The 27044-nt window shown below is 27.6% G+C and overlaps 1 pseudogene; it reads left to right on the top strand.

The window, feature by feature from the left end:
- The first annotated feature begins 7768 nt into the window (after window positions 1–7768).
- LOC129285585 (ABC transporter G family member 1-like) lies at window positions 7769–16594 on the top strand (annotated as a pseudogene).
- The last annotated feature ends 10450 nt before the right edge of the window (window positions 16595–27044 follow it).

Raw genomic sequence — 27044 nt, 5'->3', positions numbered from 1 at the left:
AACACAAAGTCTAAAATTTTTTTGGTCTTAAATAAAAGACAATTTAGAATAATTAATGCTTTTCTCTAATTTATCTCTTTGTTTATTTATTATCATTTAAATTTCTAAACAATAATTTATTATGACTATTAATTATAAAGAAGGATAAAATTAAAAAATATAAATATTTTTATAATTTCAAGATTTTAATTAATATTTCTTAGTCAGCATGAAGTTTGTTAATTTTGTTTTATATTAGAATTGATTACAGGATCTGAGGGAATGCACATATACGCAAACTAAGATACACCTCTGCAACATTTTTCTTATTAAAAACGGTTAAACAATGTTACTCTATGCTTGAAAACTGCACTTTTGAAAAATTGTCTAAAATTACGGGGATAGGCAATAATTTTTGCATTAACTTATTACAGTAGTTTTGAAATACCACTTGTTATCACATGAGAGCACATTCGCGTGCTCATCACCCTCGAACGAATCTGGATCGTCCCAGATTTAATTTGGACGGTTCAGATTTAAATACTTTATTTATTTAGTTTTTTTAAAATAAAATTTATAAAAGTTTAAATAAATATATTTATTATTAACATGTATCATTTATACTCAATCAAATGAGTCTAATTTTTATTAATTTTTTATAATTTTTTATAAATAGATTATATAGATTTATTCTATACTGTTTAGATTTAAATTTTTAACTTCTATACTTATTAGATTCAAAATAGTTCAGAATAAATCTGTATTGTGAATTTATAAAAACTATAAAAATTAAAATTAAATTTAAACTGGTCTGATTTATTATGAATGATACATGTTAATAATAAATATATTTATTTAAATGTTTTAAATTTTTATTTTAAAAAATAAAAATAAATAAAATATTTAAATTTGGACCGTCCAGATTTAGATTTGTTCAAGGGTGATGAGCACGCCTGATGAGCACCGCTCCCATTATCACATGCATTGTTGTCAAACTTACAAGTCAACTCGGTTGACTTGACGAGTTGGATGTTATTGCCCCTCAAATCTGGTCGGCTCGATTGCAGACTCGGTGTTCATCAACGCGACGATAGACTCGGTGAATCGATTGGACTCACTAAAATTGGGTCAGAATCGCGAGTGCAATTTCAATTTTCATGTTTGGTTGTGGTGGAAAAAGGCCCCAGCTGATTCAAACACGAAAATCACTTGAAGTGACAGAAGGAAAAAGCTGCCTTGCCATTAGGACCGGAGACAACTATTATATGTGTTGCATTATTTTATATATATATATCTATCTAATAATTAATTAATTTCAAACCTTAACATGATGGAAATGCTACTCTTACCAAAACACTGACATAGAGACACTTATTAAATAATTCTATCAAAAATGTTAGTCAATAGATGCAAATTTCTTTTAAACTATAACCCCATATTTTGTAATTACTTTGCTTGCCCGTTTGAATTAAAACAAATATAAACAAATTTTAACATGATATAAAGTTATGGAGATGGAGTTTTTTTAATTAAAATTAAACTAAAAATGAAAATTTAAATGAGTAGTATGAAATAATATAGTTTGGCAACACATAATCATGATATATAATGTTATCCTTTGAATTATGTTTAAATAAATTGTGTTATATATATTACTTTAATTATATAATTATATATTTTAATAGCTATTTAATATAGGTAAACTCTTAAGATTTTATAACACGAGTTTACATTAGAGTTTATATAAGGTTTTGAGTTTGCTTAAACTCACAAGTATAATAATTTTGAGCACATGGAGGATTAGGCAAAAGTCAATAATTATTAGGTAAACCAAAAAAAAATCAATTTTTTCTGACCTAAAATTTGAACCTCACACCTTAAAAAGTGAGAAAGTGATTTTACCCACTCTTACGAAACCATTATCATGTAATATAAAACAATATTATTTATATAGATAATTTCTAAATTAAATTTTGAATTCTAATTGATACAGTAATAATATATATATATATATATATAAATTAAAAAAGTGAATGATTTTTTTATGAAAAATAAAACAATAGGAAATAATTTTAAATGTTTATAAAAAGAAATTTTTAATGGAAATACGTATTTTTTTGTTCGGAAGGGGAATAATTTTAAAATATTACAATACAAAGCACTCCCTCCGTTTTAAATTATAAGACATTTAGATAAAATCTCATATACTAATAAACTTCATCAAATACAGTTAACAACCTTATTTTTTTAAAAATAAAATATAAACTTTTAAAAATATCTATTATTTAATATATCAAAAGAGAAAAGATGAAAATTAATTATAAAAAGAGAAGGATAATATTGAAATTGTTGTATTTAATAAAATTTTGATCTAATGTCTTATATTTTGAAACAGATAAACTCTTTCAAAGGTATCCTATAATTTAGGATGAAGGTAATTTTTTTTTATAACGCAATAAAAGTAGTTTTTACCACACCCAACATTTGTTTATGTTTTTCCATTTAAAAATTCTAATTAAACAATTATTAAGGAACACTTGGTTCAACTAATAAGGATTGAATTAGCTTATTTTAAGATCTTGAGTTAAGTTTTGAAATATCCTTAAACAAATATGCCAAAACATCTAAAAAAATTAATTAAATCTATTTTCACTTTAATGAGAATAAATTTTAAGTATCGTCAAATATTTGTCACTTAAAATGAGAATCAATAATAGCATATGAAAAATCACTTCTCGTTCATACATTAGGCAATATTTTGACAACTGTTGCAAAGAAAACTAACAGCAGAAAATATCAAGCTGTGTGTTTGCGTGAGTCAGTCAATGATAGCTCAATCATAGCGGAAAATGTCGTCAAATGAGTTGACAAAAAGGATCTCATATATATATATATATATATATATAGAGAGAGAGAGAGAGAGAGTTGAAGTAAACAAATTATATAACTTAGCTTGTTTAAAAAAGGCACTCCTATATATACTTACTTAATGTCTTCAATTTTTGGCTAAATGTGCCATGACTTGGCCACAAAGTCAAATTTGTAATGGGAAAGGCTTTTAATAATCTGCACCTATACGCAGTCCAAAATTGGAGTGGCTAAGATATCGCGCACCATTTTTCTCATCTACCAAAGAGAGATAATAATATGTTGGACTAAATATCGAGCAAACATTCAATAAAAACTTCTAACAAACAATAAAATCTCTTTATCATAATAAGTCGTAGAGGATATATATGATGATTTGGTCGGGAAAAGACATACTTACTCTATTTTAAATTATAAGATATTTTTAAATAAAATTTTACTTATTAATAATCTCATTAAATACACTTAACAGTCTTATCTTTTTAAAATAAAAATACAAACTTTCAAAATACCCATCATTTAATACATTAAAAAGAAAAAGAATATATGAAAATTAATTATAGAGAGAGAAAGGGTAATATTAATTTGGTACATTTAATAAAATCTTAATTTACCTAAAGTGTCTTATATTTTGAGACAAAAAAACTCCTTCAAAAGTGCCTTATAATTTAGGACAGAGGAAATATCATTTACTGAAAAATACTTAGGTAAATCGGGTACACAATGTCACTTATAGTCTGTTCAATTAAATTGCTCTAAATGATCTAAATAAAATCTTATGTGATATTTTTTAATTAATTTTTATTTTTATAACAACAAACGCACATTTGATTTCTTACATTTTTCTCTCTAATATCATTAATATCAGAATTAATTTATATTTAATATTATTTAAATATCATGTTTTTATTGACCAGACCATAAATGACATGGTGCAATCAGTCTATTTAAGTATTTCTCTCATTTACTCTAACCAATCTTAAATATAAGAGTTATAAAATTAATTTATAAAAATTAATGAAATTAGTAAGCTAAGTTTGTTTATTTAAAAAAAATGTGTTAATTTTTGTAAAATACTTTCAGTGATAAAAATTGAAATTTGGAGATCCCTCCCTCCCTCCCTCCCTCCCTCTCTCTCACACACACAGAGTAAAATAAATAATGAAAAACCCTTTCTTTCTCTCTACTCTCTATTTTTCAAATATACAATTTTAGATTTCATTTTTATTTCAAAATAATATTTAGGCTAAAGTATACTTTTAGTTTTTTTAACTTTATATAAGGTTTTAATTTAGTTTTTTAATTTTATAAAGTATCTTTTTAATCCTTAACCATGACATTATTAGTTTTAAATTATTATTATTTGTCTCAATCATTGTTATTTTGAAAAAAAATTATACATTCAAGATGTCAATATTTGAAATGTTTTTATCAATATTCAAAAGTTTAATATATATTTGTTAGGATAAATCTAACAATGTTAGAATTAAAGGACTAAAAAGATATTTTATAAAGTTAAGAGAATAAAATGAAACATTGTGTAAAGTTAAATGACTAAAAACATATTTTAGCCTAATATTTTCATTTTAGAATTGCAATGATGTATTGATTATTTTTAGTCTACCTTACCTTTCATCAATAATTTCCATGCCATCAAAGGTTTTCAATATCGTTGAAATCAAGATTTCATTGATGGGCATCTATGAGTATCTTTGTAAGCATTATTGAAAATCAACTGTATGTCTTAACTTTTTTTTTAATAAAAGTATATATGTCTTAACTTTAATGAGCTCCTGAATCTATTCATGATTTTTTTTTTTTAAGTTTTTCAATAGTTTTCTTAATATATATGATTTAATTTCTCAAAACACTGGGGAAAATATTATAGACATTTAGATGGATCCCATATAATGGTTTAGATTTGGAATTTACATTACCTTCTTAATATAATTAAGAAAATAATGACTTATTTTATTAATTTTAATATAAGATATATTTATATAAGGAAAAAAGATCTATCAAGATTTATCAGAGAATAACATAAAAATCTATCAAGTTTCTATCAAAAAATAAAATAGTAATAGAAATTAAAATAGTTATAACCATAAAAATTTAATATGCCCTATATTATCCTCCACAAGTTAGAGAATGTATGTCATGTATGCCCATCTGGGACAAGAGATATTGAAAGGGACCAGCTCCAAGACTTGGTGTAAAAGTTAGTAATTTGATCCTCAGAGCGAATAGAAAGCAAATGGATGATGCTAGCTTAAAGCTCATCACAAATAAGATGCAATCCATCTCAATATGTTTAGTACACTCATGAAAAGTAGGATCAAAGGTGATATGAAAAGCATGCTGATTATCATAGAAAACTAATGTAGGAGAAAATGAGAGATATGGAAGTTTTGTAACAAAAATAACAATCATTGTAACTCATAAGTCATAAAACTAAGAGCTCAATATTTAGCCTTAGAAGAGCAATGAGAAACAATAGATATTGTTTCTTCAAGTACTAAAAAAGCTTTGCCAAGAAAACACACAAGCTAATAATGGAGCAGTGAGAATCAACATAACCATCTCAATTCGTGTTAGAGAAAGCCTTCAATTTGAAATCAAAGTCAATAGGAAAAAATAAGCCCTTGCTTGGAGAGGACCTAAGATAACAAAGAACATGTTGAGCAATTTGCAAACATGAGTACTATGTAGATTAGACATAAACTAAGATAATTGCTGATAGAAAAAGCAATATTAGGGTGAGTGATTATCAAATAAAGGAGACGACTAACAAGACACTGATAAGTCGATGGTTCATCAATAAGAGTACCAACATCTTTAGAGAGGCTTGGTAGACCTGTCTATAATGGTAGAAGCTAGTCTACAAGGAAGATAGCCACAGTTAGAAAGAATGTCTAAAGCAAATTTTCATTAAGAGATAAATATACTAAAGGATGTTCAAACTATTTCCAGACCAAGAAAATAACGGAGCTGGCCCAAATCCTTGATTCTAAAAGACTAATCATTAAGGTCCCGTTTTGTAGCTTGGAATCATGGAGAAAGAAATGGAATTGGACATGAAATCTGGTAACATGTGTGTTTGGTATGCAATAATTATAATTCTTTGAAATCTGGATTTAAGGAAATTTGACATAATCCAATTCCATCACATGCATCATGAAATCCAATTGCATGGTTCCCTTTCTCCAGTTTGCCCTTTCTCCTTCCTCCATGATTTCCTTCTTCCTCCTCCACGAACCATCTCCTTCTCAACGCAGAAGCATCACCCTTCTTCCTTGCCTTTATCTCCTTCCTTAGTGACAGATGGTTTTCTTCCTCATCATTCGTGCATTCTCACCGTCAATAAAGTACCCATCACCTCTCTCTCTCTCTCTCTCTCTCTCTCTCTTTGTGAGCGATCTTGGTCTGACGATGACGATGAAGAATAGAGCAGCAGTGGACGGTGCAACAGTCGTCATTGTCACCCTACTTAAAGACATCATCATTTGCATCGATCTCCTCCTCTCTCTTCTTTGGTCTTCATCTTCTTATTCAATCAGGTGTCACCAGAGAAGAAGAAGAAAGCAATGACAATGAACCATGAGAAGGCAGCGACAAACTGTAGGAAGGGGTCCTTGCCAGAGAAGAAGAAGAAGAAGAAGAAGGGAAAGGGTTCCTTGCCGGGCGCAGTGATGGACGGTGGCGAGGATGCTCATCAGATGAGGAGGAGGAGGAGGCAGTGATGTGATGCAAAAGGAGAGGAATGGGACTGTTGGGCTGATGGGGATAATTTTTTTTAATTTTAAAAAGGGCACTTTAGTCTTTTCTCATTTTAAATACTTATATTTATTAAAATTATATTAGGATTCCATCATCATATCAAACACATTTTTAAATTCAATTTTATTCCAATTTCAATTTCAATTCCGATTCTAATTCCGATTCCAATTCCATCAAAAACTTTTTCATCATACCAAACATGGCCTAAGACTTTTGATATGGGCAATTTCAATTGTATCACTAGCAGTTAATATAATGTCATCAACATAAACCAGTAACACTATAAATGAAAAATAAGTCGTATTGACCAACAACAAATAATCAACTTTAAACTGGAGATAATCATAAGAAGTAATATCATATGTAATCTTAGCAAAATATTGGCGGTTGGCTTCCTTCAAACCATAAAAAGACTTCTGAAGTTTGCAAACAATGTTGGGTGATGGAGAATTAAAACAAGAGGAAGAGCAATATTGACCTGCTCATCCAAATCACCAAGGTATTATTAACATCTAATTGCTTCAACAGTCAAGAGTTGGTAGTTGCTAAGGCCAATACTAAACAAACTATTGTTAGTTTAGCTACAAGTAAAAAATTATCAAAGTAGTCAATCCCTTTGGTTTGTGTATAATCTTTAGTGACCAAATGGGCTTTATAATTGTCAAGAGAACCATTAGCTTTAAACTTCTTTTCAAACATCCATTTACAATTAATGGGATGCTTGCCTATAAGGAGTTCAATTAAGATCTTGTATTTTTGCTCAAGAGCAAAAATTTTAGCCTCCATAGCTTCTCTCCATTTGGGATATTTCACAATTGATTATATGTCTTAGTCTCAAAGGAAGCAGAAATAGAGAAAACAAGTTAACCTACATAATATACAAGGCTAATTATCATTATACATGCAAGTGTTCAAACACTGATCACACACTAATTTTAGAGTTAAGTTAATTAATCTCATAACTCCAATACGCTCCCACAAACTTTAATCTTCAAATTTAATTATTCTTGTCCCCATTACAGGTCTTAAACATACATTTAACCTTAAAACACACTTACATAGAGCTCACATTATTACCAAAAAATAATAGACTTATAGAAATACCCATTTGAAGTGCTTATATGTGAAAATGCTCCTAAAAAAGATGTGGAACGTATTGGAGCTAGCGCTTTCCAAAATATATGGAAGCACTCTTGTAGGCAAAAACAATGCTCCCTTAAACCTTTTCTTTTTCGGGTATTAGCACCATTGAACTTGGTATACGTTGAGATTAAGAGTATAAAAATGGAATTGGAATTTTAAAAAATGTTTGTTTGGACGTACCAAATTGGAATTATTAAGGTTTCAAATTTTAAATTTCACATTCCATTTGTACCCCTCCCTCTCTTGTTCACAGTTAACAGCCAGCCTTCAAGCTTCTCGCAAGCGATCTTCTTACCTATTGCCGACGAGCTTCCCACAACCACCTCAAGCTATTCATCGATGGAAGCGATTTGGCCTTCCATGAAAATGGCGATTTATGTCAGCCACCCTTATCACCTTTTGCGATCACAAGGACCGCGAGGACGCAACTGGTCTTCAATCTCCCTCTGGATGATTTCTGGGCTTTTTCTGGCAACGATGACGATGAGGATGACATTAAGGTGGTAGATGAGGATTCAAATTTGGTGAAGGTTAGGGTTCTTTTTGTTGGGAAGGACATATTGGTCTTTTTACTATAAAGTTTAATTTAATGTCAAATAAAAATGATGCAACATTTTCATGGGTGTACCAACCATATTTTTAAACCTTATTCCCCTTCTTATTTCCATCATTTCTGTATATTTTCATAATCATTTCATTCAAAACAAATCCTGATACCAAACAGGGCTTTTAGTGATTCTTGTCTGTCTCGGAAAATTAATATCATCTTCTTCCTTTGTCTTCCTTTGTTAATTAAGGCGTACAGAAATCACTGCTAAGGACTTGGATTTTATAGTAAAAATTAAGAGTTTTAAAAATTAAATTTCTTAACATGACAAAAATAAGTTACTACTGCATATGTTTTTTCAAAATTACCGTTCATGTTCATGTCTCTCAAAACTGAATTTAGACATAACTAGAGCTAGGGATTTGAAGAGACTGAACAAAAAAAAAAAAGAGTAGAGATTTGAAAAGTATATAAGAAAAATTTTAGAAATAAATAATTTCCTTGATGTCCGTAAATTTAATATTACTGAATTTATTATTCACGGGACTAACCACTACATCTGGAACTCTGTCTCCATCTGGAACTAACAAAGTCCAGAAAACAACATAGCACTAACCACTATATCTAGAACTATCAGTCTCCGCGCGACCTTTGTTGAAGAAAAAATTAATCACTTCATTCTTTTATTTTGATTTAGTTATAATTTAATAACTAAACTTTAATTCATTCTAACTTAGTCTTTGAAATTTTGACTTAGTTATAACTCAGTCTTTAAACTTTAACTCTTATAACTCATTTGTTATAATTTCAACCACTTAAATATTAGGCCCTATATCTTAAAAAAATAAAATTATAAATATTAAAATTATGTTAAAATTTATTAATAATATTTTAAATTACTAACCTTTTAATCTTTATAAATATTAAAAGTTTAAAATATTTTTAATCTTTAACTATAGGAACAAAATTGCAATAGGCAAAATTAATGATTGAGTTACAACCAAATTAAACTATAAGAATTGAGTCACAATAAGTTAAAGTTTAAAAATTGAGTTATATATAATTGAGTCAAAATTATAATAATTAAATGATTAATTTTTCCTTTATTAAATTATTATTATTTTATCAAAAAAATTAGATAAATTGAGTCTCAGGGACTTATCTAAGCTATGGCATGCCTCTAGGCTCAAAGAGCACTTACTAATAAAGTTCTTACATTAGTAGTGGGATTTGAACCCACAACTTTATAAGTTATGGACCAAATATCCTTGCGAAGACCAAACTTTCTTAATAAAGGTGACAAATAATAAATAATATAATTCAATAACAATAAATAAAATGAGGATATATTGAAATGTAGTATACACTGTTTCTGGTTCTTAATATATGATAAATTTAACTAGCTTGCTTGTTAAAAAATTATCGTTATATTTTTAAAATGACTTTCAATTTGAACCCAAGGAATACTATAACTTACTACCAATACATCACATCAAAATTTTCAACACGTGACTTGTATAAAAAAAGATAGGGAGAATTACATTGAAGTCTCATATAAAAAATTAATTATTCTAAAATCTATTAACAATTGAATTAAGGCTATTGAAAACTAATTGTATTGTCAATGACCTTAATTCAATTGTCAATAGATCTTAGAATAATTAGTTTCATTATATGAGACCTGAATGTAATTTTCCTACAAAGATATGTAATGCTAGGACAAACCTTATAGATGATTGATAAGAGAAACCAATTCAATACACCTTTTATGTACTAAAAAATACAATCACTCTATTAAAATATCAAACTCAGTAAATTACATGACACAAATATGAAACACTTGTTGATATATATGTAGAGTGCACAAAGGTCTATGAATACCATCTGTCTCCAAAGGGCGAAGTATCACTATTAGAAGCCATGTATTCAAACCCCTAATCTCTCTCTCCCTCTCTCCCTCCCTCCCTCCCTCCCTCTCTCTCTCTCTCTCTCCTGTGGCTTCCCTTCATCCTCCATGTCCATCTGAAGCCTGTGACTGTGAAGCTAAGCACAGCTTTAGGGTTGTTGGAAGAGGGCTAGAGATCGAAACGACGACGTTAGATGTGGAAGGAGCACCAAGTGGTGGTCCAGCAAGGAAGAAGAAGATGGATGATGACGAGATGGGGATGTGGCTGACGTGGAAGGATGTGTGGGTGACGTCAGTTTCTTCTTCTTCAAGTGGGAAGAAGAAAAGAACAATACTTGAAGGTCTCAGTGGTTATGCAAAACCTGGTGAGCTCTTGGCCATTATGGGTCCTTCTGGTTGTGGCAAGTCCACTCTTCTTGATGCCTTAGCAGGCAAATGTAATTCTTATTCTATTATCATATTATCCTTTTCAAAGTAAAGGATCAGAGTTTTTGTTGTTTACAAAATCAATCGCAGAGGAACATGATATGATGATCCTCCTCTATTCTATTTTATAGGATTTTTTTTTCTTGGAGTGATTTGATGTTCTATAATTTAGTGAGATACATGTTTTAAGAAAATAATGATTTACTGGAATATATAATGAGGTGAAATGATAAGAAAAAAGGTCAAAATTTAGAAAACGGTGGTTTAATCAATTCATCCCATTCTTTATTTTTCTTTTAAATTTAAAACATGGTTCTAAGGTATGGTTTATACACACAAATATAAGTATTGGGAAATGAAAAACAATTGATAAATGATCTTGAAATGAAAAAAATAGAAAATGAGTATATACGTTATAAATATCTAACATATCATAATTATATCATTTTATTTTTAAATTATAAAATATTTATTACTTTTAAATTATATTTTTACTTCTTTTAATTATTTCCTCTCTTTTTTGTTTTTCTAATTTTATTATTTCTAATATTTCTGTTATTATATTTTAACTTAGTATAAATCCATCGGAAATCTTGTTGGTAGATTTAGCGTAATTTTCTGACTTATTTTTAAACATAGTTGAAATATATAAGACGTGTATTTGATCTTCACATATCATCTTTGAGAATAAATAGCTTAATTTTTCTTTCAATTTCTATGAACTTAATTACAGTCAACAAAGTTATATATATATATATATATATATATATCTCTCTCTCTCTCTCTCTCTCTCATATTCATTCTATTATATTGTTCAAGTGTGAATATACTTGATGATGAGGTGATGTGAAGTCATATATTAGATAAAATTAAGCTTAATAACTCATATATAATAAAGTAAAAAAATTTATAAATTAAAATTTTGAGATTTTGAATTAAAATGTAGTGTGTTCTCCCACTATTCTTACCCATATTTGTTCTCTTCCCTTTTTTAAACACTTGCTTCTCATTCTTAATTGTTCAACTACAGTAAACTTGAGTCAACTTGCCACACATAGATAAAATGGGATTTAATTGTTAATATACAATAAATGAGAAGGACTTAAAAACTCTCAAGCATTAATGTTTTATCTAGAGCATTAATAGCTAATATATTTTATCTTTCTTAATTATTCAAAATACTGAAATAATTATTATATATAACTTTAAAATATATTAATTTAATTATAACCAATTCAATCACTTTCAAATGAACCAATATAATACTTCAACCATTTCACTGGCCAAATATGAATGTGCTATTTAAAACATGAAATATTTCATTGTTTCATCATGAGCTTTCTTTAATTTAATTTCTTCTATGCATAATTATATAAATTGAAGGAAATTATGACTTGAATTAAATATTGCAGGGAGATTAGGTTCAAACACAAGGCAAGTAGGGGAAATCCTTGTTATTGGCCACAAACAAGCACTGGCTTATGGGACCTCGGTACTTATATATATAAACCTTTTGATACATATTATTAAGCCTTGCTAATTAAATGTCTATTTCATTTCTCTTCTTGATCTGTGCTTAATTAATTTCTTTATTGATCGTGTTTTACTAATAATGTTAATTGAGAAGCAAGAGATGATGATAGATTTTACTATCTGGGGCACGCATGCATGCATGGATATCTTATATGTTTAATGCTTCAAACTGAATATGAGTGAAGTAGCTGATAATGATTTTTTGCCTCACCATCCAAAAAAAAAAGTAGCTGATGATTATTGTGTCTACTTTAATAACTCACAATATTTTATCAAAAGAATATATAATAATTTTCAAAATTTCAGTGAAACTTAACATTCAAATTCATCACTTGTTATATTGATCCAGCCATATTATTTTCTCTAAAATTTGGGTAACAAACACTACACAACAACTAAATAAGGTGAAGTAATATTGAGCTTGTCAAATAACAATTTCATAATTTCATAACGCTACTAGGTTGAAAATAATTTCATAATATTCTCCCTAAACCATTTTTTGAGGAGCAATTTTATCCTTCCATTAAAAAAACCATCAATTTCATCATTATTAATATTTTCTCACAAGGATTACGTATAGTTTAAAGTGATAATTTGTTCATAAATTATTTTTTTAAGAGCGCTAAACACATTAAAATATTATTAAAATAAATTTTAATAAATATTATTAAAATAAATTTTAATAAATATTATTAAAATAAATTTTAATAAATATTATTAAAATACTAAATATTGAATATTTAATAATTTAATTATTATTATTTATAAATATTCATCCAAAAATTTAAATTATTTTTTAAATATTAACAACTCAAACTATAAATTGTGTGAAGATTTGTAAATAATAATAATAATAATATTTACAAATAAATTACATGAAAGAACCATAGAACAAAATAGATATTAATTAAATCCCTTAAATTTCTTAGATCCTTCTTTATAATTTTTTGGTCAACTAATTTCAACATAAATATTAGTGACCCAAATGACATTAAAAGACCAAAAAGTTAAATAAAGCTTAATAAGGACCAGATGATTTGAAAATAAGGATTGAAGGTCCTAGAGTGAATTGGTTTAAAACCTTTTCTGTTCTATCTTATTCCATGATTTGCAACCCCTCAAAAAAAAATTTGCAAGTGAGATTCACTGACACTGTTAAAAGAAAAAATTGTAGAATATATTATTACTACAAAAAATGATTTATTATTACCACCTTGATTTCAGGCATATGTAACACAAGGTGACACTTCACTCACAACCCTAACTGTAGAAGAAGCAGTGTACTACTCAGCTCAGCTTCAACTACCAGACACAATGTCAAAGGAAGAGAAAAAGGAGAGCAGAGCTCGCTATAAGAGAAATGGGTCTGCAAGACGCCATTAACACCAGAATTGGTGGTTGGGGTTGCAAGGGAATCAGTGGAAGCCAGAAGAGAAGAGTCAGTATCTGCATTGAGATCCTAACACGTCCGAGACTTCTCTTCCTTGATGAACCAACCAGTGGACTTGATAGTGCAGCCTCGTACTATGTCATGAGCAGAATCGCAAGCCTTGATCGAAAGGATGGGATTCAAAGGACCATAATTGCTTCCATTCATCAACCTAGTACTGAAGTGTTTCAGCTCTTTGATAATCTTTGTCTTCTTTCTTCTGGAAAAACTGTGTTCTTTGGTCCTGCTTCTGCTGGAAGTGAGGTTAGGGTTTGCATTGATCCATATATACTTTTGTTCAATTTTTCTTTTGCTTAATCTGGTGCATATTGACCAATATATATATATGTATATATATTAATTGTGTTGTTGTGTTGTAGTTCTTTGCTTCAAATGGCTTTCCTTGCCCTTCACTCCAGAATCCATCTGATCATTTTCTGAAAACTATAAACAAGGATTTTGATGATGATGATCAGGTATGCTTTATGCACTATAGTCAAATATTATAACAGTACTAATCATGTAGCTAAACTCAGATTTTAATTGAGATTCTTATTGGTTTATAAGGACATTGAGCTTGGTTTAACTGGAACTCAAAGGAAACCTACAGAAGCAGCAATTTAAACGCTTGTGAATTCATACAAGACTTCTGATATGAACAAACATGTTCAAGCAGAAGTAGCAGCACTGACTGCACAGGTATAAATCTTGGATCCATATATATATATATATATATATATATCACATGAATAAGATAACTGTATATAAGCAATGATTACATATATAACTACATTACCAGTTGGCTGCTTTCCCAAACGAAAATATTAAGAAGTAATTTATAATTGAGAAATGTGTTTCAGGAAAGTGGAATGGTGGAGAAGAAGAGGAAGAGAGGACATGCAAGCTTCCACACTCAGTGTATTGTTCTTACAAAAAGATCATTTGTGAACATGCGTCGTGATGTAGGCTATTACTGGTCATGCCTTTTCATAGACATCGCTGTGGCTCTGGGTTTGGCCACTGTGTTCCATGATCTGGGCATGAGCACTGGGTCTATTCAGGCAAGAGAGAATAACTAATATAGTGAAACATGCTTTGAGAGTTCATCATTTAATGCATGCATGTGATCCAGTACTTAATGACATTTCTAATTCTTGGTTTTGTTTTGTTTTATCTTTGTATTTATTTATTTCAGGCTAGAGGTGCACTTGTTGCGTTTGTGGCTTCCTTCATAACTTTCATGACTATTGGTGGGTTCCCTTCCTTTGTGGAGGATATGAAGGTGTGTATATATCATCCAATCTTCATTAAATATTAAATTAAGAACTAAAATTCTATAAAAAAAATTAATAACTAAAAAATGATCCCAATCATGCTAGTTGTAAAAAGTAGAATTGACCTTGTATTTTTAACCAAGGTATTGAGTTCAAATTATGTGTATTAAAAAGAACCTTATTAAAAGAGTATTCCTCCATTTGACTCAAGAAAACTCAAATTCAAATTAGTGGGATTGACTATATACATTGCACGATGCAATTGTATTCTATCAACAACCAAACTTTTGGGTGTATTGTTAATCAACAAGTCTCTTGTTCAACAATTTTCATGAATGTCATCTCTGATCCTCTCTTTAAAAGGTTTAAGATGATCTATTCCATTTTCCTTATTGACACCTTCCACAATCTTCTCTGTATGTGTTCAACTAATTTTCTACCTTTTCCTTAATAGATGTCATGCCCACTTTTAATTTCTTATATATCTTCATTTTAAATTTTATCTTTTCGTGTATGCATGCATGACAACCTTAACATTCTCATATTTGCTATTCAAACTTTATTCTCCTATTATCTCTTTAAAACCCAACTTTCACTATCACATAAGATGTTTAGTCTTATAGCAATTTAATAAAACTTTTTTATAAGCATATTAGGTATTATCCAATCATAAATAATTCCTTTAACATTTCTCTATTTAAACCATGGCTACCTCATACACTATGTGTAACATCTCCATCAATTTTAGTGATTGGGTGGGTGAGACTCTAAGATTACATTTTTCTGAAAATAGTGTTCTTTACAAACTGCTTGTCAAGATATCAAGTGTTGGCGTAGATTTGACTTGATAAGTGTCGTATTGAATAGACGTGGGCTTTATAATACACACATAAATACTAAAGGATTTACAAACTCGAGTTTTAAAATGCTGAGCTAAGATGTGGTATCAATTCGAATTGCCAATTTGTACTCTCCTCCCATATCGGGTGTTGCTTGACTTGTGTTATGCAATTCTTAACAATGTTTTCCTCCGTTTCCACTGATGTATGCAGGTATTTCAAAGGGAAAGACTAAATGGACACTATGGAGTGACAGCCTATGTGATAGGAAATACATTATCTGCAATCCCATACTTATTACTTGTCACTCATTCCTGGAGCCATAGCCTATTACCTCCCTGGCCTTCAGAAATCTGCTGAACGCTTCATCTTGTTCTGCTGCATCCTCTTCGCTTGTCTCATGCTGGTTGAGAGCCTCATGATGATAGTGGCTAGCATCGTTCCTAACTTCCTCATGGGAATCATAACTGGTGCTGGTCTTCAAGGCATCATGATCCTCGCAGGAGGCTTCTTCAGACTGCCCAATGACCTCCCTAGAATCTTCTGGAAGTATCCTCTCTACTACGTCGCCTTCCATTGATACGCCTATCAGGGTCTCTTCAAGAACAAGTTTGAGGGTCTCATGTTTGGGAGTGTAAGTGGGGACGAGATCTTCTGAGGAGCAAATGGGAAGCAGAAATGAGCTATTCAAAGTGGGTTGATCTCGGGATTCTTATGGGAATGATCGTTTTGTGTAGAGTTGTGTTCTTGGTAATCATCAAAGGGAAGGAGATGGAGCCTGTTCTTGCTGCTTTAATTTTTGGGCCTCCTAAGAGAGATATTCAGGTCATAGCAAATCCAAATGCTACTGCTTTACATGAAGGCACTGCATAATTAACTGAAGTCCAATAAGTAATTAGAAAAAGATAATATTTATATATGTTAGTGATCAATAATGTATTAGGCTCTACTAATAATATATCAGTGTGCATCTCTTACTGGTAATTAACATAATTCATGTATCTAATCTGTGTAAACTTATTGTTTATATTATTGGATTTGGATCCTCTCCCTCTCTATACTCTCTCTGAATATATCTCTTCATATTCAATTCCATTTGTCCAACTAATTATTTATTTGATTTAACGGTGTATGATTGCAAATAATGACATTAAATTAAACTAAATATAATATTCATTTAATTGCTACCACACAAAAATGTTATGATCTTACTTTCAAGAGTTAAAGGGCAATTTAACTCCGATCATCTAGGTCCTAAATTCAATTTTAGTTCAATGTTTCCCTTCAACTTCTAAAAACAATACAATATTATCCTTATCTTTAACAAAAATTAATTTTGACTATTAATTGATCAAAAAAATGTAGAAAAAAGCCTCAAAAATTACAGAAAAGGATTCAAAATTTTCTTAGTCCTTTTTTATAATTTTTGTAGTTTCCTTCCTTAAATTTATAAATAATTTTACTTAAATTCATGAGTGACTTTTTGTTGGTTATTTCAATAATTAGAAGTTTTTTTGAGTGAAAATAAAAAATATAATTCTTTTATGATATTCTGTGATCAATTACCATCCATAAATAAATATATATTATTTTAATGAATCATGATTCTTGCAGATTGTGGCTGGTAGATTATTCTGTGAGAAATACAACTCATTTGGCGAAGTAATTGATAATCGTGGGATGCATGCTTGCTTCAAAGCTTCAACAGCATCACACAATTATTTAGTTATGGTGACTTGTTGCTACAAGGTTTCGCTTTAGTAGTAGCTCCATGGTAGCCAGATCAGTGGGTTTTAGTAAGTTTCACGTTCGTGTTAGAATTTTTGGTTTAAAGTTTTTAATTTATGTTTTTATTTTATATGTATTAAAATAAAAATTATAATAGATCTATTTATCACCAATTGGGTAGGCTAGATTTAATTTTTGAATGGTTCACATTTAATATTAAATTTTTTTATAATTTTATAAATTCACTATCTACATTTACTCTAAATAATGCATATTTAAAATTTGGGTTAAGGTCCAATTTTCCCTTTGTACTTTTTTTTAAGAGCACTAGACACTCTATACTTTTAAATAGAGCAATTTTACTTTTGAATTATTTTTTCAAGGAGTAAAAAACTCCTTCTATTAGTCAACTGTTAAGTTTTTTATTTTTTATTGACGTGGTACATGCATGAGGCCCACATATAGCATGTAAGAGACCATGTCCTTTGATGCTCATTTGAAATTGAACTCTTTTTCTGAAAACACTAAGCATCCTAAAGTCTTTTTTCTAAAAGCGTTGGACACTCTGAATCTTGTTAAAATAACATTTAACAAATATTATTAAAATATTAAATATTTTATTTAAAACATTATACCATCTAATTTAATATTTTAATATTTTTTATATTTTAAAATTTTGTATTAAAAATGAAGAAAATGAACTTTTGAATTAACAAAAGGCTTTTTTCTTCTCATCTTTCTAATTTTCTCTTATTAAGTCACTTTTTATGTAAAACATTAATGGGATAAGCAATATCTTTCAAATTAACATTTTTGTTTGCACATTGTTAGTCTTAATTTGTCATGTTTTTTATTTTACTCCTAACACTATAGCATGTAGAGAGTATTAAATTTGGATAATGTAATATTTTAGAAGAAAATAATTAGTTAATCAAAAAAATTATAGAAAATGACCTAAAAGTTTAAGAAATTTGACCAATTTGAAAAATATAAATAAGTTTTTACACGCACAAAGGGTAGCACTATTTAGGAGAGAAGATTAAAATTGATATATAAAAAATAACAAGTCATTTATAAATTCATAAAATATTAGTTTAAGTTATTAATATTTAAAAAATAATTTATAAATTTTGAATAAATATTTATAAATAATATTTAAATTATTAAATATGAAAATATTTAACATTTTAACAATATTTATTAAATTTTATTTTAATAAGAGTTCAAAGTACTCAGTGCTCCTAAAAAAAGACTTTAAAGTGCCTAACGCTCTTGAAAAAAGAATTTAAAGATAAATTAACATTAAAAAACATGGTCAAAATCTTGCTTGTCACTATGTGTGAGCCCTACGAACGTCCATGTCAATAGAAAATGGAAAACTTGATAGTCTCCTAATAGAAGGGAATTTTTGGACCTCAAAAAAATATTTTAAGAAAAAAATTGCCCTACTTAAGAATATAGGATGCTCAGTGCTCCTAAAAATAAGTATAAGGGTAAAATTAGACCTAAACCCTCAAAATTTTTATCTTTATTTTTAAGATTATATTTATTAAATAAAAATTTATAAAACAAATAATATTAAATCTAGGATGCCCGGAATATATATACTATGGTGATTAATGTTGAACATATTTACATATGAGTAAATTAGTCTAATGGCTGTAAAAAATATATTAAACAGAAATTATGTAAGAAGTTTTTGAAAATTGTAGAATGTAGCCCATTTACAATTAGTTGGGGCGCGATTTTCCCTTTTTATTCCCAAAATAAATTGAAAAAACTTGTGTAATAGAATAACAATTTTTATAATTGAAATATTAATCCGTCCACATTGCAAAATATTTAAAATATTAATACAACAATGTGTTGTATTATTTTTTTATATAATCTAAATGTGTTGTATTATTATTATTTAAATCAAGGTTTAAACGAAGTGGGGGACCCTATGTTTATTGATCAATTTGATTATTCAAACAGACACATATTTGATTATTAAAAATTATATTTATTTTAATCAATTTTTATTATCAATTACCACTATTAACTATCTATAAATATCACTATTAGTCCATTTTTTAATTTTAAAATTATTTTTAATTAATATAACCAGATGAATTTTTATTTTATTTTGTTTTCAAAACAATTTTAAAAATGTTATCATAAAACAGTTTTTAAAAACAAAAAATAAAAATAAAAACTAAAAAGGCCCTTAATTTCAAATATGCATATACTCTCCTTTTCCATCATTTTAAATTAAAAATGCATCAAGTTCATGATAATGTTATGTTTTTATATAAGCCACAAAATGGATTAATTGACATTGAAGAACTTGTAAGCATAATAGAGACCCAAAGTTGAATTTAAGAGTCCAAAACTCTGTTGTGGTCTCATCGAATTAATGTATAATTAATTTCATACCATTGCCGACTATCAATGCAATAAATAAGGTAACGCAATATACTGCTCAACGTCAAAGCATGTTGCTAGCTGCATTTGATTAACCCTGACGGAGAAAACACACAAAGTATCTCTCTCTCTCTCTCACCCCCCCCCTCTCCTATTTCTATTTAAAAGCCACAATCCTATTTATAAACCACAATTATATTTATAAGTCACCTTAATAAGTTTTCAATTTTATCACTATTAAATATGTATATTTTTTCAATCAATATTTAATATAAGCATATAGGGTAAAAGGGAAAGTTTATGAAACAAATTTATTGATATGACTTACTTCTTCCAATTCTTAATACTCCCTCCTCCTAAATTATAAGATAATTTAAAATAAGATTATATATAATAATAAAATACAATAATGTTACATTACAGACTTACTTTTTTTAAAATAAAACTATAAACTTTTAAAAATACCCCTACATATTTAATTATTATACATTTATGTACAATATCATTTTAATTTTCTCTTCATTTAAAGGGTAATATTAGAAAAGTATCATTTATTAACCTTATTTTTCTTAAATTGTCTTGTATTTTGGAATAACAAAATTTTTTAAATATATTTTATAATTTGGAGCAAAGGGAGTATAAAACAAGGTTTAATTTTTTTTTCATCTTTAAAATATAGAAGACAAAGTTATAGTAATTAATGCTTTTTCCCCTAATTTTACCTCTTGTTTATTTGTTGTTAATTGAATTTCTAAACAACAATTTATAATGATTATTTATTATAAAAATAGGGATAAAATTGAAAATTTATAAATATTTTTATCATTTCAAGATTATAACTAATTTTTTTAACAAGCACAACGTTGATTACATTTGTCTTTTATCAAATACCAGAGTAGTATAAATAGAACAAAAAAATGATGGCTTGTTTGGTTCTGTTTTCTTCTTTTATATTCATAAAATAATTTTTCACAATAGTTTTTCAAAACAAATTTTGGAAAAAAAAAACCTGTTTAAATCATTATTTAAAAAATATGTCTGAATTGGTGAAATAAAGGGTGAAAGAATACTTTATTTTATTAGCATCCTGTCATTAATAAAAGCATGATATTTTATGCCTTTTCCTTTAGTTTTGCCAAATAAAAGTAACAAAACATTTAAAATATGTTCTAGTTTTTTATTATTCAAAGCAACTTTGAACTTTTTAATTTTTCAAAACAGATAAAAAAAATGTTTTTAAAAAAAATTTTCATTTTTTTATTTTTCAGGATAAAAAATTGTTCTGAAATGCTACTTATTTCACACAAGATTAGGCAAAAGTTAATAATTATTGGGTAAACAAAATAAAAAAATCAATTTTTTCCTACCTGAAATTTAAACCACGTATCTTTAAAAGGAAAAAACGGTAATGTTAACCACTCTTCCAAAACCATTATCATGTAACATAAAATAGAATATTATATATATAGAATTTCTAAAATAAATTGTGAATTTTAGTTAGGGTTAAAGATCATTTTTATTCCTGAACTGTATATGAAACGTCATAAATGTCCCTAAACTCCACTATAAGTTAATTCTCTTTTTCAACTTTAAAGATTCCCTCCATCATTATCCTAACGTTAAAAACACTTAACATCTGTTAATTATCATTAGGTCTCATCATTTGTTAATATTTTTTATCAAGTTAAGAGTCATTTCTACTCATCAACTTCTATTCGAAGGATTATTTTTACCCTTCAACTCAAATATTTTATAATAAAAAATATAATATGGGACCAACTAACAGTGAGAAAATGAAAGGGTGATGATGAAGGAAATCTGTAAAATTGAGAGATAGAATTGATCAGTAGTTAAGTTTATAAATGTTTATAACTTTTCATGTATAGTTCAGGGACAAAAATGACTCATAACCCATTCTAATTAATATATTAATAAATAAATAAAAATATATAGAAAAGTTTTTAAAAAAAGATTGAATGACTTTTTATGTATAAGAAAACAATAGGAAACAATTTTTAACTATTGCAAAAGAAAATTTTAAAGGTAATACATTTATATGTTTTGTTACTGAAAGGGGAATAATTTTAAAATGTTACAATAAAAGTAGCTTTACATGTAACATTATTTTTTTATGTTTTCCATTTAAAAAATTTTAATTCAATAGTTACGGAGGGGCTCTTGATTTAACAAGTTAAAAAAGTTGAATCAATAAAAACACACTCGCTTCCTTCAAAAAAAAATGTAAGACATTTTTTTCAGGGTTTGTATCTTAAAAAGTATAAAATGTTTTTAATATTTTAAAATATAATTAATGTGTTTTTATCAAAAGTTTCTCTAATGGATAAAGTAATTAATGTATTTTGCAGGCCCTAAGTCACTTTATATTTGTTTTAAAGTAAAACATCTTATTAAATAGGAGTAGATATGGAAAGATAATATTAATTGGAAGACAACAAGCTACTTTATAAAAGTATGATTTGATTAAAAATAACATAAGCTTCTTCCCCTTTCTCTCTACGTTGTTGATGTTCTGAGGTGGTTGAAAACTTTGATTTCTCTCTTGTTATAGCTGGGTGTGATCGATTAGGGTAGTAGAAAGGAGTTTGATCACATTAAAGACTAAAGTTAAAGGATATGATTTTTGGTAGCTAATTTCTCTTATTTTTATTGATTCTAATAAGGAGAATAAATTGATTTCATTATGTTTGAGCTTAATTGGGGAGTTGTAGAACTCAAATTGGTATTGGAAATTACTGAAATGAGAATTGAAGAGGTAAAAAAACTCAGAATATTAGTTTAAGGTTTGATGTTTGTGAAGTATTTGATAGAATGCTTACTAGCAAATAATTCAATAAAAAATTCTAGCAACCAATAAAATCTTATTTTCATAATAAGTGGTTAACGATATGATGATTTGATCGGGGATAGGATATATATCATTTACTCTGAGGATCTCAAATATAAGAGTTGTATAAAGGGAAAAACTTATATATTTAAGGTATTTGTATCTAATTGAATTAAGACGTGAATCTTTTATGGATTAGTTTTTTTTATAATAAATTATTGTTATTAATTCAATTAATTCATTAAGATCCACATGTCATGGCTTGATTTGATATAAGTATATTAAGTATATAAGTCTTATCCATTTGTAAAAATTAATGAAATTAGTAAACTAATTTTGTTTATAAAAAATATATGTTGATTTTTGTAAAATACTTTCAATGAAAAAAAAAAAATCCTCCCTTCAATATGTATGATGAATAGTGATATATAGCATGAAGAAAAGTACATATTTGAGAAACAAAGTAAATTGAACTCTTACTTTAATTAGAAGTAAAGCAAGTTTCGCAACTAATTTTTACGCTTATGATATCAGGAAGAACGGAATCTTAATCAAAGTGATTCGTGTAAGGATTTGACTTTTGTTTTTAGACACAAAGTAGTAACTTGACTGTAACGATAGAAGCTGGTGGAACTCACTACTAGCCTATTTGAGTAAAGGAAGAATTACATCTAGTCCTCTTTTAAAAGAGTTAATCACAAATAAAGATTAATAATAAATTTTATTTAAAAAAATAAGTCATATTTTTATTTTAACAATAATTCATTCCATATTGATTATTATTTGTAATTAATTACTTTAGGAGAGGGTTGAATGTGATTTTTTCTTGATCAAATGTCAAAAGTTGAATCTTTTAAATGAACTTTTATTAAATATAAATTAAAAATCAAACATACACTGCCAAAAACAAAACGTTTATTTTTTTTTAATATAAGATCATGAATAATCATGCAAGGTTAGATCAAATCAAGACAAAAAAAAACGTTTATTAGATGGCCCATTTAAGAGCACTAAGTGCTCTTAAAATAAAAGGCAGAATATGCTAGAATAATTTATTTTAAAAGCGCTCAGAAATATTGGACATATCAAAATAATTTACTCAATTGTTTTGTTTATGGAAAAAATATATCCGAATAATTATCATCATTTTAAAGTCAATAATGATTAAAATTAAAGTAGTCAATAATACATAAAAGCATATATATATATATGGTTGTTAAAAAATGACAAGCTAGCTAAAGCATGAAAAAATAACATGCATGAAAAAAAAAATTGGGTTATAACTTCAAAGCCAGCTAAATAAATATGGGAGTCTACTTTTTATACTTACAAATCAAAGAAAATAAATGAAGTATAATTCTTACTGTCCACACTTGAGAGAGTCTACTCTTTCTGCCTATTTTTTATACTTATAAATGAAGTATTGCCTACAGTGATGCAACGCTAGCTGCCAATATAACAATTTTTTTTTTTAGGCACCAGTTTTGATAGCAACAATTTTAAGAATTTTACTTAATGAAAGTATAAGTAACAGTTTTTGTATGATGTTATTAGTATGCTGGAGTTGATAGCATAAAAATGAAATTGAAATTTTGAAAATGTTTTTCTTGTAACATGGATTGGAATTTATAGTTTTTTCTATTAATATTTGTACTCTTTTTATCTGACTTTCAGCATTAATGAATGGTTGCTATTTAAAAAAAATTAAAATTCTTGACATTACGAAAATAAGTTATTACATACTATTTTTAAATTACAATGTAAGACATTTTTTAAAAATATTATCTAATTTAAAATATATAATATTAAATGAATTTTACATTTATTTTTTTAACTATACCCTTAATTTATTTATTATTTTTTAAAAAATAATATATTAAAATTTTAATTATTATTATTAAAATTTTTATATATAATATTTAATAAAGATATAAATGTAAAAATGTAAATATTTTTAAAAATTTAAAGTTTTTGGTAAACAGTGAATTAACTATGACTTACTATTGTGATCACGACTCCCAAGGGTGTATGCCTTTCGAAATTACTATTCAAGTCCCTTAAAGCTGAATTTAGGCATGTGGAGATTTGAAAAAAGAAAAGAAAAAAAAATAGATATAAATAATTTCATTGATCTCCATAAATTTGATATAACTGAATATATCAAGTCACGAATATATTAATACACGGGAGAGTGATTACGAGAAAGTCCAGAAAACAACACAGCACTAACCACTAGAGCTATATATCCGTCTCCATCTATCATTTATTGAACTATTCATAATAAAGGGGACAAATTATAAATATAATTCAATGACAATAAATGAAATGGGGAGGGATTATCCTAATTCAAGCTTGACTTTAGTGCTTGGTTATTAATTCAAGCTTGACTTAAGGTTATGATTAATTTTATCCCTAATTAACCTAATTCTTTCTCACTAGAAAGGGAGATTCATACACCTAAACACATACACAAAGTACGTCAATGCTATATTTCAACTTAAGGAGGTAGCACTGGGAAAGCTTGCCGTTTATTAGTGCTTTTGTTTATTAATCTTGTGAGTTGAAATGAAAAATTGTACTTCTTCCGGTCTTTAATATGAGTCATTTTAACTAATTCATTTATAATAATAAAAATTAGTTAAAGACCATTCCAAGTATTAAATTTGTAAAAAAAACTGAAGTAATTTTCAACATTACCATTATTAATTACAATAAATCTTATTATCATATTAATGTCTGCCTTCTCTTACAAGTTATTAAAAATTATAAGGCATTTTTTAAATATAAGATTCCATATCTAAAAATACACGACATATTATTTTTTTCAGGTGTAATTAATGAATTTTTTTAAATTGTCCCCTTAATGAATATATGAGATTAATGATATTTTCGTATTTATTTTTGATTAAGTTACCCTATTAAATAAGAGTGGATTTGAAAAAAGTAGGCATTTTTTTTAACAATGTGAATTGTTATATTGGGAATGGAGGTTGATTAAAAGTACCTTATAATTTTGGGGGAAAAAAGGAAATTAAATACTAACTACCACTACATCATACTCTTCTAGTCTTTTTTATAAGTTATTTCTACCGACTTTATCAATATCAATATAAAAAAAGTATAAAAAATAAAAGTGTGTAGAATTTTAAATATACTCATATATAACAAATAAAAAAGTGATGTTATGTTACTTTTCTTTTTCATGAAGAGCAATTTTAAAAATATTTTTTAAATATTATCTAAAAAATTACACTGTAACTTATAAATAAATATTTTAGAATTTGATTTATAAATGAAACAAAAGGGAGTAGTCCAATAGGTGGCTTACATGGAAAAAAATTTTAACGCTCCAATACAAGCCTATGAGAAGATTACAATAAGGGAAACCAAATACTTTTTTGAATTGGTAGTGGCAAGCTAAGCTTAAAAAGCACAAATGAGAGCTTTAGAGTTTGTCTCTTATTAATAAAATGATTAGTTGATCAACAGATGTTGGATTTAGTATAAATAATCAATCTTTTATAATGTGATAAGTTAAAATTTGAATATTCATTTATCTTAATAAGAATATGAATGCACAAAATACATTTGAAAGAATTGCCCCTTATTTGGGTCAATAATGTTTGAATCTTACCCAATCGAATAACCATATAAAGATATTCAATAATATATTCACTTTATTAAAATATCAAACACAATAAATTAAATAATTAATATAAATAAACATAACTACTCCCTTTATTTTTATTTATAAGAGAAACTATTACTTTTAATTTATTTTTTATATAAGTAAAATTACATTTTTTTAATAGCATTTATTGCAAACTTTTTAAATTACCCCTCATAATTTTATTATTTATAGTCATAAAAAATAATTAATGAAGGCTTGATTAATACAATTAATAAAGAGTATTATTGTTCAATTTTTTTATTTTAAAACATAATTAATATAATTAACTAAGTTTTTTAACTTTGTGGATAGTTTTTCTCTCATTTAAATAGATATGGAAGGAGCATGAAAAACTTGTTGATGTATATGCACAGTGCAAAGAGGCCTATAAATACTGCCTGTCTCCTAAAGGGCAAAGTATCATCATATCATTAATTAGAAGCCACTGCATATTCAAACTCTAAATCTCTAAATCTCTCTCTCTCTCTCTCTCTCTCTCTCTCTCTCTCTCTCTCTCTCTCTCGTTCCCAACAATGGCTTCCCTTCATCCTCCAACCACAGCTTGTGAATATGAAGCCAACGACAGCTTTAGGGTTGTTGGAAGAGGGCTAGAGATCGAAACGACGACGTTAGATGTGGAAGGAGCACCAAGCGGTGGTCCAGCAAGGAAGAAG

Source organism: Prosopis cineraria, unplaced genomic scaffold, assembly GCF_029017545.1.
Source record: "Prosopis cineraria cultivar Desert tree isolate PC_DT_omini unplaced genomic scaffold, ASM2901754v1 PC11, whole genome shotgun sequence".
Taxonomy (NCBI): domain Eukaryota; kingdom Viridiplantae; phylum Streptophyta; class Magnoliopsida; order Fabales; family Fabaceae; genus Prosopis; species Prosopis cineraria.
Note: the sequence above shows the minus strand (reverse complement) of the source record. Positions and strands in the feature narration are given on the sequence as shown.